The following is a 16,743-nucleotide window of genomic DNA, read 5'->3' on the forward strand; positions in this document are numbered from 1 at the left end:
ACTGATTAGTATGCTCAGGCATGTCTTGAGGATCCATAGGATTGCACTTGCAGAGTTGTGATTTGTATTCCTTGTGAAGGGCCTCAAGGTGAAGGTGTTACTCATATTTTAATGTAAATATACCCTTGTACCTGAGGCCAAATATGGATATCAAAATCTGTGGGTGCAGAGCCAGAATAAAAAACAGCAGCAAAAAAAAAAAAACAAAAAACAAAAACACCCAAAGATGATTCTCAGATTAGAAAGCTAATTTGCTGAGCTGCAGTTCTGAAAACAAACAAACAAAACTAATGTATTCTTAATTGCAAACCATAATGACCTTGAAATAGTGGAAATAAAATCATGGAGTGGGCCTCCTGAACACATTTCTGGGTGCATGAAGGGTGCAAAGGGGACTGAAAGAAGTTGATATGGATTTACTACAGGTAAATCATGTCTGACTAACCGGCTTGCCTCCCAAGATAAAGTACATGACTTGTGGATGAGGGTATAGCAGCTGATGTCATTTTTCTAGACTTTAGCAAAGCTTTCAAGACAGTTTTCCACAGTATTCTAGTATCCCAGTTAGGATGTTGTGGTGTGGATGGCTGGACAACTGGATGGGTAAAAAAACGGTGGGATGGTGGGGCTCAGAAGGCAGTACTTAGAGGATCTTGGTCTCCCAGCAGACCAATAAAAAGTGAAGTACTGGGACAGTCTACTTGGGGAGCTGTGCTGTTTAATATCTAAATAATGACCTACAGGATGTGATGGAGCTCTTGTTGAACAAGTTTGCAAATGACGCTGAACTGGTGGGAGCTGTTGATATACCTGATGGTCAGGGCAGCTGGACACAGGTGACTAGATAGGCTGGAGGAATGGACCTATGTAAACCTCATGAAATTCAGGACAGATGCAAAGTCCTGCATCTGAGAAAAAACAATCCCCAATTTTGTGAGGAGCAACTCTACTGAAAAGGACCTTGGCAGAGTGTTGGAAGATGTTGAAACACTAGAGTGAATTTAGAGGAGGACCATAAAGTGATTGGGGGTTGGAGCACTTGTCCTGTGAAGAGAGGCTGAGGAAACTGAGTTTGTTCAGCCTGGGGGAAAGACAGCTTCAGGGGCAGGGGTGGCTAGCAGCGGCCCCTGGTAGTCATGGGAAGGCTATTGAAAAGATGGAACCAGGCTCTTCACAGTGCACAATGGAGTGACAAGAAGTGACAGGCATAAACAGAAACAAGACAAGATTTGGCTGAAGAGTAAGCTTTTTGTCTATGAAGACAGTCAAGCAGTGGAATGTGTTGCCCACAGAGATTTTCAAGATCAGATTGCATACAGCCCTGAGAAACCTACCAGAAGTTGACAGAGACCTCATGAGAAGACCTTTCCCATGTGGATTATCCTGTGAGTCTAAGTAGGTTTACCATGCGATCCCTAATAAATGGTAAATATGCAGTTGCCAATAACACTTTTAGATTTATATTTTGGAACAGAGTTGCATTTCAAGGAGGTGCTGTCCTTTCCATAAGAATAATTTCCCTGTGTCCCCCCCCTAATGGGAAGCAGATCATTAAGCAAGTTAATAATCATATTCTGTTTTCAATAAAATCCTAGTGCCTTCAGTTCTCTTCTCTGGAAAACAACTCAGTAACAAACTGAAACGAAAAACAACACCACAAAACAACAACAACAAACAAAAAGCAAACCAAAAACTGAGGGAACACCATTCACTGAAGACACAGCAGAACAACACACTGCGCCTACTAACTCTTCCCCCTCCTTCTCCAGAGAGCTGTTAAAAGATCAAGGCACAGAACCATTACAAAATAAACAAGCACTACAGATTTTGCAGTAGGTGGGACCATCTGGACCCAGATAATGTCACCCTAAACAATCTGCCATCCAGTTGCAGGGAAAGAGAAAAGTCTTTTGTGACTCAGAGCTAAAAAGCTGACATGGCAATGTGGCTTATTTGCTCCCTGAACCCATTATAGAAAATAATTATTATTTATTATTCCACATAATGCCAGTGGACATGGCCAAGCACCATCTTCTACGTTCACACTATCTGAGTTGTGCCAAGTATCTGAAAAATGCCGACTGAACTAGTAGATACGTGATGGTATTCAAAAGGCTTCTTCTGCTGTATTTCTGCAGAGCAATCAGACCACAATCCATCTTTTTCCTTTGTGTTCATGTAGTCATACAGCGTTCAGCACACAGTGTTCTATGCACCATCATTTGCCTATGTGCTGTTGCCTTAGAGCAACAGCACATAGATGGACCTGCTTGTGCCCTGTGCAAGACCTTGTCTGTTTATGGCAGAATTAGACACATCAATGAATAAGCATAAGACTGAGTTGTAGTGTATTTACAGGGAAGTAAAGCAGAATAGTTCTCACCAACTGACTGTGAGTATGATCCAGTCCATCTACGAACTGGTAGTATGCTCTTATTTTGTATTCTTGAAATAACCTTTTAAAGTGATGTACTCAGAGGGGTGGCTTTCGAAGGTCATACAGTGTCACTGATGAAAAGCTTAAGCAGGAAGCCATAACAGTTTTAGTAGATGTGAGGCTTGCTCACACCCTGGAATTTTAAGAGCAACTTTGAAAATCTTCTGAGCAATGTAAGGAACTAACTCTTAACGTCCTGTGCAAGAACTGTCTTGCTGGAGTCATTAAGTTTTACCACACATAAATTATTACCAATTAGGGCCTAAAGCTGCTTCAAACAACAGAATCCTGACTGATGTGTGAGAAGGCAGGTAACTCATTTGTAGCAACAATAGAAATAACATATGATTTATATGATACCTTGCTGCACTGTACTTCCAGTAGTGTGATTCATCGTCACAATTAGAAATCACTAAAAACAGAGAGACAGAGAACAGAGACAAATACTCATCTGATGTCAGTTTATGTTGATGCATTATGCCTCCTGCTATAGACTCGTGCTGCGGAAAGGTAGGAACATTTGCAGCAGACTCACACAATCGGTTCGTATTATGTGAACCTGGACTATTCCAGGTTATAGGTCACTTGTTTCTGTGGTTATATGTACGTATTTTGCAGTGCCGATTAGAAAGTTCAAGGCTTGTTGGTATAAAGTATTCTGAAAGGAACAGGGAAGCATGAGAATGCCTTTGCAATATCTTCCTGGTTATTGCTTAGATTGTATTGTTTTGATAAAAAGTACTAGGGCCATAACTGGGAAAGCAATTCCAAAGGTATTACTGTAAAGAGATAATACTTTTACCCTGAGAGAAACGTTGATATTAGATGAAGGCATAAGGTAAAACAGCAGGTGTCAAATGTATTACAAACAGGAAAGATAAAACTGTAGATTAAATTGAAATAAAGGATTCATTATATTCAGATTACATGGGTGAAAATTTCCTTTCTTGTGCAATCTCAAAAAAGTCCAATCTAATAATCTTCCCAGATAATCAAAGCACATTTCACTCCCTGCCTCTACCTTCTCTTTTTACTTTTACAATTTTCCAGTCCAATGAATGTTAGAAATGTACACAATTAACTACTTGGTTATCTGCTCTAATACATTGGATACAGTCAGTCAATTTTGACTGTACTTATGGTTAAGAAAGATAGAAATGCCTTCATGCCTTAGCTGCTAGCATTCCTTCTGTATGCTGTCATACCGTAGGTGCAAATAAGAAAAAGCCAAGTGATACTTTGAAACAGAACAGAGATCACAGCATGGTTATATGCATCTCCTGCCTCCATTACACTGTCAACTCCCCCTTTGGGTTCAGGGTTCTACATTCCCTTTTATTCTTATTTTAAACTGATAAACATATAATTAAATAAGCTTTTGTTTTGGCTTCAAGTTGTTATTTCTACAGTGTCCCCTGCAAATACATACTTATTACTCTTCTTACTTTAAAGATATGCAAATTTATTTTTAACAAGAGAAAGATAAAGAGCAAAAAGTTGTTTCAGCTTAGACTAGTTAGAACTTGCATTATTTTTCTGTGCAAAGATGTTCCCTTTGCTTCACTGTATATAACACAAGTGCTAGAAGATGCAGTAGTTATATTTTCAGTTCTCTATTTGTCACTGGGAAAGAAAATACTTGCTAATAGCTTCAGAAGAAGAAATAGATAGACTGTACAAGATCTTACAGGAGTTCCACTAGAGTTGAACTGGGAAGAAGGAGATCAGGTTTATATCCTTATGTTGATTTGCTATCTTCCAACTTATCAAAAAGTTGGCTAATGGGATGGGTTAGGGACATGGGTATGACTGTAGCAGCGTCTTCCTGTGTTATCTCCTTTATAATTGCTGAAGGGAGCCATCAGGCTGTTTAGGATTTAAGGACTGGATGTTTGAGCCTAGTGGCAAAAAATGTATGCGCTTGGGGGTGGAATCAATCTTGCTTGGCAGCTGAGCATCAATTGAGCAGACGTAAAGCCTAAGGCCTGAAAGTTTGAAGAAATCTTAAATGTCTAAGTATCTAAGAGGACCTATGTTTTAAGATAAGATCATTAGCTTATTTGCTTCCTTTACCACCTACATGTATGTGAAAATATGGCTCAGCTTACTCTGGAACTTCATTCAGGTATAGCCTGCAGCTGTTGCTGCTAAAAGCTAGTCCAGACCATAGTGGTTATTTCTTCTTCTCCCCATCACAAATGTTCCCAGATATTAAGTAACATTATACTTAAGGATAACTGCCTGGAATTCACTTTGTTTAATGTGTTGTGTTGGATTTTGGACAAGTGTATCTGTAGCTTAATCACTTGTTACTTGCTTTTTGCTACTGTCATCTAAACACTTATTTTTTGCATTCTGACACATTTCTCAGAAACTTCTAAACATTTTTCATTGAAATTCTGAAGACAGATTTTTTTCATTTTGAATTTTGAGGTTACAATCTCTAATTAAAATCTTTCTTGGTGGGAAAAATAATAAGAAAAAGGAATAATTGAAAAGGCAAAATAATCCCCACTCAAAATCAAACACTATGCTGGAGGAAACAAGATGTTTTCAGTGGAACACATTTTTTTTATTATTTTTTTTCCCACCCCTCCTTTCTTCTCTTTTTTCAGTTTAGGAACAAACACAAAATATCTACCATTCTCCCAGTTCTAATCACAGAATCACAAAATTGTAGGGTTTGGAAGGGACCTCAAGAGATCGTCGGGTCCAAACACCCTGCCAAAGCAGGTTCCCTAGAGCAGGCTGCCCAGGTAGGCATCCAGATGGGCCTTGAATATCTCTGGAGAAGGAGACTCCACAACCTCCCTGGGCAGCCTGTTCCAGTACTCCGTCACCCTCACCGTGAATAATTTCTTTCGCATGTTGGTGCAGAACTTCCTGTGCTCCAATTTGTGGCCATTGCCCCTTGTCCTGTCCCCACAAATCACTGAAAAGAGGTTGGCCAAATCCCTGTCTCCCAAACTTAAGATATTTGTAAATGTTAATAAGATCCCCTCTCAGTCTTCTTTCCTCAAGGCCGAACAGACCCAGGTCTCTCAGCCTTTCCTCATAGGGAAGATGCTCCAGGCCCTGTTTCATCTTTGTGGCCTTCCCCTGGACTCTTTCCAGGAGATCCCTGTCTTTTTTGTATCAGGAAAATCTCCAACTGTATAATAATCTCCAACTGTATAACACACTGACACATTACTGCATTCAGTGCCACCTACTGAACTACTAGAACAACCGCCCATTGCATCAAGGAACACTAGGAAGGTCTTGCACACTAGTACTAACCATGCTCAGCTTGTGGCGACTGACAAAATCACTGCAGACAGTAATAAATAACGTTTCAGACAGCTGCCGTGTGCTTTCCTCTGGAACTTTTTCTCACAGGATTTAGGTTAAGCTAACATGAGCTACATTATATTATTACACTAGCACCAAGACATTGAAATAGTCAAGAGTCCATTGTTTGTGCAGGAGTCAAGATGCAAGAAATGCAACGTGGCCTGTGTAATACCTGAAAATATGTGAAGCAACCATTCAGATCTATACATCTGGGATTTCCTATTTGTTGTTTTTCTGTTGTTCCTGTGGCACTGCTCACCTTTTTCTATTTACTATTACTTTACTATTTACTATTATTTTACTATTTACTTCACAGGTTATTGGAGTAAACAATCCTTCCATTTTCCAAATGCTAAAATGCAACTTAAGAATGTGAGTATATGTGTTATCTATTGCGCAGTGTTTTTTTTTTTTCTTTTTCTGTGCATGTGTCTGTGTATGTTTTATGTCAGGTACAAGTAAGCTAATACAATGGTTTCCAGCCCTTTAGAGGCTGGATTTAGTCCAAATTTATGAAGGATGCAGAGCATCATCTTATCCAAAACACTTCCTAAATTTGTCTTTTTGCTAAAATGAGGCCACCTAGAAGATTAAAAGTTTTCTTCTTTTTTTCTCCTTTAAAAAACATAATTACTCTCTGATTTAAAACTCAAATTGGACACACTTGTATAGGTAAGATGTTCGTTTTTCCCTTTAGGGACAGCATTTCTATTAGTCACACAAGCTGTCAAATCATTTCATAGCCCTTTTTCTTTTTTTTTTTTTTTTTAATATATGCTATGCATCCATTATAGATGAGAAACTTAAAGCTTTTTTTTTTTCTTTTTAAAGTATCTCAATTAAATCTTTATAAGTTCAGCAATCACTTACATTGAAACAATAAGCCACATCTTTACCCACTGTAAATTATCATGATTCTGCTGATTTTAATGAGGACAAGATAACTTACATCAGCTGAAAATGTGACCCATGATGACAAAATGAATATACTGAGAATGTATAAAAGTACATAATTTTTTCAAGCTGGAGAATTTATGGCTATATAAACACAGCAACTGTGCTATTATCTTGAATCTTACTAATAAGTTTTTTACATTAAACCATGATTGATCAAGTTGCACAAAATAATACCACTCAAAATACAATGACAGCACCTTTTCTAGAGCTAATGAGCCATATGGACAACGCTACCTTTCCTTTGGTTGAGTAGGTGACTTTATTTGAACACTGATTTTGTGATCAGAACAAAGGGAACATTGGAATTACCTCCTTGCCCAACAGCCCACCTCTGCTGTCATTAAGCTTAGCTGTCTATGTCTACCATCTAAGCAATAGCTGATGTTTGTGAGACTCTATGAGACAGCATCTTTACAATCAGCACTTATGCTTTACCAAGTACTTTGTTAAGGTGACGGTTCTCACCTGCAATCATAGGAGCATTTTAATGCGAGGTTGTCAGATGACTACATTGTTTTTCTTCCACCAAATCACATGGAATGCTGATAAGCCCTGCTAAAATCACGTATGTGAACTTGTAACTGATTTTCTAAAGCTAAGGAATTAGTTCTGGCTTCTATAGCTATTGCATAGTCCTTGTAAAACAAAAGACACTTTGGCATGTAAGCATACTTTACGTGCTATGCCTTCAGGCCCTAAGTCATAAGCATTATCTTTTTTCTAGGTTTAAAGCTTTTAAGGGGAAACACTCAATTACATTACATATAGCATATGGAAAATTTGGGTCTTAACCACTAATATGTGGCTTGTAATGAATTTGGATGGAAGGAATTCAAGCCTCTGAAGCATCATGTTTCTCTCATGTTTCTCTCTGTTCACTACAGGAGTTTTAGGATTTCTCAGTGAAACTCATCATTTGCTTAAATAAAAGACAAAATGATCCACTAAGAGTCTTTAAAATTCCGGAAATCTTTCTTTTTTTTGTGTGTGTGTGTGCTTTTCTTTTGTAAAGATTTATCCATGAATATATAAAAGAAAATATTAGAAAAGGAATAGTTCTAGAAATACTAAAAGCTACTGATGAAAGATTTATTGAAATTCATTACTGATAAACAACCATCAGTATTTCCTTCACTGGATGCAGAAAGACACAGATCATTATTACTTCTTTTCTTCCTGCTCACTTTGTTTTTCAGGTACAGAAAAAAGTGATAATCAGAAATACTTTTCACAGTAGAGGACCAGATATGCTGGTGAACATATATGTAATTCAGCTAACATCAGACTGCTTTCCAAGTTTGCACTAGCAGAGGATCAAGCTCAGAATATGTTACTTTTCCATTACGTTGCCAGTAATTATTATCGCCCTTTCTGTTCTGTCAGATTTGACTGTATTTGGTCTTATCTTAAACAAACACATCTGGTGGTGTATCTGAAAATATGGCTTGTTTCAGACCCTGAACCTCACTCCCTCACTTGCATGCACCCTGAGGATGTTCAATACTGTTAAGAAAAAATTCCAAGGCTGTAAGAAAGCTTCCGAATAAATAATATTTTAGAACAGTAGCCCAAGGCTGCAACATTTAATTACATTCATTGAATTTCAGCTAAGTAGGCAACTATCTTTCTGACCTAAGGGAGGCCTGTATATATTAATAACATAAATGTTATTAACAAAGCAGCTAACATAGCACCAGAGACAAGTTAAGAAGTTTTATATTGTTAGATGAAAAAAATACCTTGGACTGATATGGTTCCTGATCAGTCATTTACAGCTTACTGTTGTGACCTCAGTGATTCTCACAGTTCTGCTGCATTACATTTAATTGCCACTGGGTGTAATTGCTATATGCCAATCATTGTCATCCGCACTGTAGATGGCTATTTGTCATCTGACTGTGCTTAATGAACAATAGAAAAGCCTAAATCCATATCCACTTTTGACCGCCTGGGTTCGTGATGAATTGTTTGTTACTTAGTTATTATGATACTGTGCAAATGACTAACTGTCAACTGAGAAGGAGTTGGCTTAAGTATGTTGGATGTTTGTGGCATGCTGGATGAACAAACCTGGCAGAATGGCTAGGAATTAAAAATGCTGCAGTATCATCAATCAGATATCATTTGGGCTTCCAATGGCTCCGTAAAGGCCGTTCAGATGAACAGTTGAATTTTCATGTGTAAAAACGCTCATTTCTGAACTCCCTTGAAAGTCATGGGTAGTATTTATTAGACCAAGATTGGTAGAGGATGAGACACCATCTGAGCTTGTGTCAGAAGAAGCACTGGGTAGGGAATTTTTAGGAAAAAAAAAAAGACAAGAAAAGTCCTAATAATCTAGAATATTGTGTTCTCTTTCAGTTGTTGTCTACAGAAAATAAAGTTCAGCTAACTGCTACCTCCAGTAAGAGTATGAAAGATGGCATCTGTGTCTCCTTCTAAAAATATCTTGAAATCCTGCAGCTGCTCTATCCCAGCCACTCCTTCCCTTACAAACCACACTGTAATTTGTGCGGCCTTTAAAACTTACTTTGAAAAAAAACAAAATTCTGAATCAAGAAATAGTAAATGAAGGCAAGAAATATTAGGGAGAAAGTGGGCACTTGTCTACTTATATCTCAAGCACACATTTACTCAGGAAACTGCTTCAAGCAATGACATTATCGTATTAGTAACAGCTGTCTTTGCAGACTGTTTTGAGAGCTGCAAATGAATAATGCACAGCTAAAAATTAAACCCACTGTACTGATAGCTTTTTGGAAATACCCACTTTGCAGACATCACAAATAGCAATTCACATCAGTGGTTCACAACTATAGCGTATTTCTATACGCTATACGCATCAATAATGCCTATATACCTCCTTCCCAGGCACATTTTATTATTAGTAAAGAGGTGATACTTTCCAATAATCTGCTTAGATACAACATTGAGAAATTTGGCCTCTGTTCCACATCTGGGAATCTGTAAGTGAGATTCGTTTGGAAACACTGTAAGCATCTGCAAGAAAGGTTTTGGCACTACTTCTTTCTGTGTTGCTGTGGCACTAGCAGTCCTTCAAAACCATCAGAAATAGATTTTCAGACCTGAGTTCCCTCATAAGAGGCAACATTATCAGTCTAAGTCCTAGGCCTGCAGGAAAGCTGGGGAGGGACTCTTTCTCAGGGAGTGTAGTGATAGGACAAGGAATAATGGCTTTAAAGAAAAAAAAGAGCAGATTTTGATTAGATATTAGGAAGAAACCCTTCTCTATTAGAGTGGTGAGGCCCTGGAACAGGTTGCCCAGAGAAGCTGTGGATGTCCCATCCCTGGAAGTGTTTAAGGCCAGGCTGGATGGGGCTTTGAGCAACCTGGTCTAGTGGAAGGTGTCCTTGTCCATGGCAGGGGGGCTGGAACTAGATGATCTTTAAAGTCTCTTTCAACCTAAACCATTCCATGATTCTATGATTGTAAGTCAAAGTGGTGGCAGTTCTGTCATTTTTTCAGAATGAACTGGAATATTTAAGGAAAATGAAGTTCCTACTAGTTTAAGTAGTAGTAGCGGTAGTGGTTCTTTATGGAAGAGCACAGATTCTCAAAGTATTAGTATCAACATACACATCACAAATCGTGTGATATTGTGGGGTTGCTTTTTGGCATTCTCTTTCTTCTCACCTAGGTAACTCTCAGATGGATTACATTTGATTTGTTTCTATTTGTCACTATTGTGACAATACACGAATGTATTCTGTGTAGATTGGCATTGGCATCCTTGTTTGCCACAGTGAACGATTTTAAAGCCTTAAAATGACTGTTGAAGATCTTAAGCTGTTATAGATCTGCCACAGTAAACAGTTCAATGTAGGGGAATTATATGATGCAAAGTGTATTTCTTCTGCAAAGCAGAACCAGTGATGCCATAGACCAGAATATAATATATATATATAAAATATAACAAGATTTCATAGACAGAGATCATACCAATGAAATCCTAAAGGTTTACTTTGCGTGTCAAGCTTCATTCCCACATGGTCATATTTGAAACATAACAGAACCTTTCAAATACATGGCATAAAATATTAGCATGTAGTAATAATAATGAAAAAGTGAAGACTGTAGCATGGGCTTTGTTTAACTTTGTGCAAAAATTTCTCCAAATGATAAGGGATTGTTGTGTTGAGCTACTTTTGTAATTTTCTTGAAATCTTTGGACAAAAAGCTCTTTACTGCTTATTTACTGTTCACTGTTCATTAACAACCACCTCTCATCTATAGCTTAAAGCAGTGTTTCCTGTCCTTCCTGCTTAGCAGAGCATGTAGCTTTTTGTCATGACAGCTAAAGGCCACAAACAAAGACAAATTCCTGCCCCACTGACATGACTCTTACAGGGTAAGTGCCAGAATTACCTGAACTGTGAATATATTCAACTGATGGTCAAAATGAATGTCTCACCTGGGACATAGGCACAACTGGGAAAGAGGGTAACCAGAGATAGGCTGTCTTCTGCCACAATCCACTCCTAGCTGCTCTGCAAAATGCAGCTGCCCTTTGGAACAGCATTGCTAATACAAGGAAAGACGTATTGCAGTTTTGGTTTCCACTTTGTAATTTTTGATGAGCCAATCTAACTTCTTAGGTTAGATAATAATTATATGTGAGGCTATTTCCTGATATTTTATGGCAACAATTTCCAGTCTCTAATTTTATTACATTGAATATTTGTTCTTCATGATGATCAGCTAAATTGCATGTCACAGCCTTACTTTCTCACTGTGTTGCACTGGAGCAGGAAATGAATGCCAGCACAGCAGCAAATGACATACGCTGTACTTTCAAGATGGATTTGAGCCAGAGTGATTCACAGCTACATTTATGAAAGCGTAGAGATTCAGAACACTTGCATAAACATACATCAGTCACTCATCTACTAGCTAACAACAAATAAAAAATATATAACTGCAAAGAGAGTATTAACATATTCATCCTGAAAATCCTATGAATGGTTCTTTGCACTATTTAGCCACTCCTAACTATATTAAGTTCCTTTAAAAGTAAAGCTTCTGAAATGCTTTAAACTATTTTTTCTTGTTTATCTCTTCCTGTGCTTCTAAAAATTAAAGTCTCATCTTAATCTTCTGCTCCACCTGTTTCATGATTTTAGTAGGTTTTTTTTTTTTTGTCTGATGCTTACATATTTGTGTATAGCACTGTTGTCCTCACCTGCATATAGATATTTTCCGTGATTTAACAGTCTAAAGTGATCTGGCTTGTTAGATAATTGAAATTACTCTAATTCAGCTGACATACTTTTTTTTTCTTATTGACACTTTCACACCTTTTGAAATAAAACCAGGCTAATGAAGTTATTAACTTTCTTAAGATAATTAGTAGCTTGTTGCCTTTTTAATTTGTTTTCATGAGAGTATTTCTTATAAAGATTCATTTCAGCATTTGTCTGATTTCTTCCCTTGATCTCCAGCTATCCTATAACTCTGCCTAAATAGCACGACTGGGATTATGCAGTCAAAAATTTCCTTTTCCAGAATCAACCCAAGCAGAGAATCTACTTTCTGTAGAACAGCCATGTTTCTGAACTGCTTGATACACTGATGTCTTTTCATTTAGTCCACATTCATGCAAAACACTGAACCAGTTACATGCCAGGCCACATAGTCAAAAACTATGAATTTCAACAAGGCTAGAGAATAATGTTTCTTAGAGGCAAGGCTTAACAATTTGTTAATGAGCTATGAGCAAGGATTTCTCCAGCAAAGACAAACAAAGACTATTGCAAAAACAGCTTCTACATCTTTTGGGAACCTTGAGCAAACTTCTGAAGTTTGAACTAATTATAAATTACTCTGCGTTTTAGAGGTTTTGCAAAAGGTGGCAGTGGTCAGTATTTAGTCCTGATTTTGTTTAGCATGAAAGACCTTGCTTGATATTGAGAAAATCATTAACTCACCACTTCTATCATCCCTTTTTATGATGACAAGCAATTACAATCTTCTATATTGTACTTATTTTAGCGAAAGGTTTGCAAGAATAGAATCCCATTGCCAGCTTTCAATCTCTTAGTGAGAAATAATAATTCTCTTATTATTATTATTAATAATTCAAATAGATTTTTCTCTTTTGAAGGTTAAGATATAACTAAATAACTACAAAGCTATAAAAACTTAGGTATAATAACATTTAGAACAGTTCTATCCTCCATTTATGCATCAACATTTCAGGTATAAACACCTATATTGGTCTTTTGTCCTGCATACAGCAGACTTTGTTATATTAAAGGAGCTCCATAAAAAAATGAACAGAGGTAGTTAGTAAAACTGCCATCAAACACTGACCGCCTAGAAATATGAATGTCTTTTCTGTTTATCAACATGTAACGTGACAGAGGATCAAAGCAGCACAGGATGGGAAAACTGGCATGAAGTAGATGGAAGGAGATTGTTTAAACAACAGCCAAATGCATCTTATTTACCATATCTTATATCTCTAGCAAGAAGTATGCCATCAGCTGGTGTAAATGCAGCTAGGGTATAAAAATGCCTTGATGGCTTCTACTCCTGGTTTTTGATTCAAGCATCAGTATCAGATCAGTATCAAGCCAATATCAGATAGTTCAAAATACAGAATGAGAAATCTTGCACTCAACAACAATATAATTTCCTATTCTTGATCTACTAGAGAATCTCCCCCCCACCCACCCCCATCTCCTTTTTTTTATTATTGTATATTTTAACCTTTTCTCTTTCTGGAGACCTGGGCCAGTACCAGTAAAAATTAATAAGGCCGTAGCTTGGCCTTATATGTTATCTTATTAGTTTTGCATCTAATAAATATAAAATTAAATAACATCTTGTTTAGGGAGTACACACGTATCCTTAGATAATTATTAATAGATGTTTCACACTGGAAGTCTTCTGCCTCTGTTTTGTTTCATTTCTCCTGAGTTTAGAAATTTGGGGCTAGATTTTTAGAGCTAATTGGACACACAAAACTAGAAAACACTGAATTCAAATGTTGTTTTATTTGCTGACTGGAAAGATGCTACATTAATACATTTCTAATGACTGCCCTTCTTAACACTATGCAGACTACTTACTTTAAAAACATAAACTACCAATACCAAGTAAATTGTCATGTTTCATGGAAGTTCTACAATCATTCACTTGTATTTTTGTCTTACGCAGTATTTCAAAGAGTGCTCCAATTCAGCAACACTTACATATTCTTGCAAGTTTCCTCTGTTAACTCAAGTACTAGTTAGAAGTATGCAAAACCAACCAAACAAAAAACAACAACAAAAAAAACCACCCACAAACCAAAACCAAAAACAATCCTAGATACGTTCAACAGAATGGTTTTGTCAGTATACCAGTCTCCTAGCTCTGACAGCCTCTGTAACTGAAGTAAACCCACTGAAGTAAACATAGATGCTCCTGTTGGCTACACTTTCAGTGAACCCTAAGGGGAATGGACATTGGATAATGACCAAGATTAAATGTTGGATCACAACGTGATGGTTTTTATCTGACAAAGTCCCACTCAGTATAGCAGCCAAGTTGTTACTCAGCTCAAGTTCTTGGTACAGTTTTCAACCTGATGCAAATTGACATAATTCTATTAAGAGTAATGCAAATTTAAACCTATTTATTTATTTGGGGATCACTATGAATACTGCTGAAGTAGAACAATATTTTGACCAAGGCCCAAGTTACTGAAATAAAAATATTGTGAGTATATGGTATTTTTATAATTAGTTGAAATTTGAAATACATCATTTTGTAACCTAGACTTAAAAACACATGGCGTGGGGTTGAGAGTAGTGTATTGTCCCACCTGGGTGTTGCAAATGAAACCACAGGCTCCCTTATCAGGACCGAGGGACTACTCCCACATAACAGGGAGCACAAATCAATCCTGTTCTACTTGCACAGGATTTCATCTATTCTGCCTTAAACCACACCTTGTAAACAGTAAGGCCTCAATCCCTTTAAATAGCATATTTACTTGTAGAGGAGTTAAGAGAGTGACTCTGGCCTTGGGAAGCTCTTGAGGTTTCAGCTAGCTATTTTCTTTAAGGTGTACGAGAAATTACTTACGGAAGAGATACATTAGTATTCCATACAACTATTTCTTCAAGTCCTATTTGTTTTTCTGTTGATACTGTATATGTATCACTCATAAACTCGTGTCAAAATATTTTTCTCCAAATATAGCAAGGATGAAGAGGGCAAGTGGTTTGAGAAGGCAGAGGACCATTCCTGAATTGCTTTGCTGCATCTGTATTTCTGAACTCCTGCATACTGTGAAACTATTTAGGTCACTGAAAGGATCAGTGAACTGAGAGTGAGCTGGACACAAATAAAGAAAAAATGAAATGAGCAAAAAATTCACATATAGATGGAGATGCCTTGGTAGCAGCATAATGAATGTAGCCATTTAATGGAGATTTTATAGCAAGGGAAAACTGTTTCTATGAGTGAGAAGCTAATTTTGCCAGAAAAAAAAAAAAAAAGGAAAATACTTCATTATGAAGTGCACATATCCTCTTTGTCTTAGTTACTCTGATGGATTCTAAAATGAATATTAGGCTCCTTCAGGGCTCTTTGTAATTCTTTTACCAGTGTGTGCACATAACCATGTGTATGTGTTCATACATGTACTTCTGAAAATAAATATACTAGGTCATATAAATACAAACTTTTTCCTTTTATTATTTCATACAGGCAGATACTTATGCTTAAAGGTCAGGCCACTAGAAGATATAATGCTAACAATAGGGGAAGAAACTGCTGAGGTAGCAGAACTTAGTTAAGTATTGCTTTAAATGCTCCTATTTGTTACTCTTAATACATAAAAGGCTCACAAAAGAGGAGCCTTCTCAGAGGAGCTGAGAATGTCTCAGACTGTTAGATGAAAGCAGCTGGTGTGATAGGATTGGAGCTTGGCTGTTGCTAGCTCTCCTCTGGAAACAAGGAGGCAGGAACAATGAGAGACATGGAGCAGAACAAAGCTTACAAGCCTGATATGGAGGAGTGATCTAGCATTACTCCACTTGTTCCCGCTACAAAATGTTTCCAGTATTTTCTCCCAGCTTCCAGATGCATTTCCTTTTCCCCAGCAGAACAGCTATTTTTGTCAGGTCCTTACCTGATGTCCTGAACGCAGCATAAGAGTGACCTCTCAGAAACTTCAAAACATGGTACTAGATGCAGAGTAACCACTGTACTTCCCACTTTGTTTACAATCTGACTTCAGTGACTCAGGCCCAAATTTAGGAAATAATTCATAAAAGAAGCAGTGAAGCAGAATTTTGATCTCATGAGATAGATAATCTTGTCCTCCAGGTTCAGTTTTCAGCCTCAAATACTTTCTGTAATATTTATTCAGAAGAGAAAAATCTTGAGGTATTTCACATAGACACACAGGGTTCTTGGGCTGCTGAACTCTATTTCCACCCATAGGTTGAAAACCTGACCATTGCTATGGGCAACAAGATACCCAAAGTGTTCTGGGTCTGTTTAGAACATGAATTAGAACAAAGAGTTGATCTTCAGTTCAAAATGCACCCATGACCAGTCCTCAAACCCTACGCTGTCAGTCTGAACCACATGGTTACCCCTTTGAGCACATGTAGGACTCAGGGAAACTCAAGGTGTCCTATCTTCAGTGCAGGACCCTCCACTGGCAGATCAGACTACAACACTGAGGCCAACATGAAGGATACGTGCAATGCATTAATACAGTAGATATTTAATAAAAAAGCTAATATGACAAAGAACATTGGTTTTCCTAAAACACTCATTTTTGTTCATGTGACTACAAGCGTGAAAGGAAATATTTTGACAATACCCAAGGTATTCAAGATTAGGATTAAATATTTTGCAAGTTGAGTAGCCCCAAAAACCTAGTAGCTGTGACATCCTAGATTGGATCAGACCCAACCAACAATTTCCCTTTTTCTAAGGGAAGCTAAGAAATAAGATTTTTATGAAAAGGAGAAAAAGAAAAGAAAGGGGCTCAT

The 16,743-nt window shown here is 37.5% G+C and overlaps 1 protein-coding gene across 10 annotated transcripts in view; it reads right to left on the reverse strand.

Annotated features, from left to right (window-relative positions):
* The window catches only part of LOC106040346 (uncharacterized), a 596,086-nt gene that overhangs the window by 65,251 nt on the left and 514,092 nt on the right, over positions 1-16,743 (reverse strand). The gene's annotated exons all lie outside the window — the stretch shown is intronic.

This window comes from Anser cygnoides, chromosome 9 (assembly GCF_040182565.1).
Source record: "Anser cygnoides isolate HZ-2024a breed goose chromosome 9, Taihu_goose_T2T_genome, whole genome shotgun sequence".
NCBI lineage: Eukaryota > Metazoa > Chordata > Aves > Anseriformes > Anatidae > Anser > Anser cygnoides.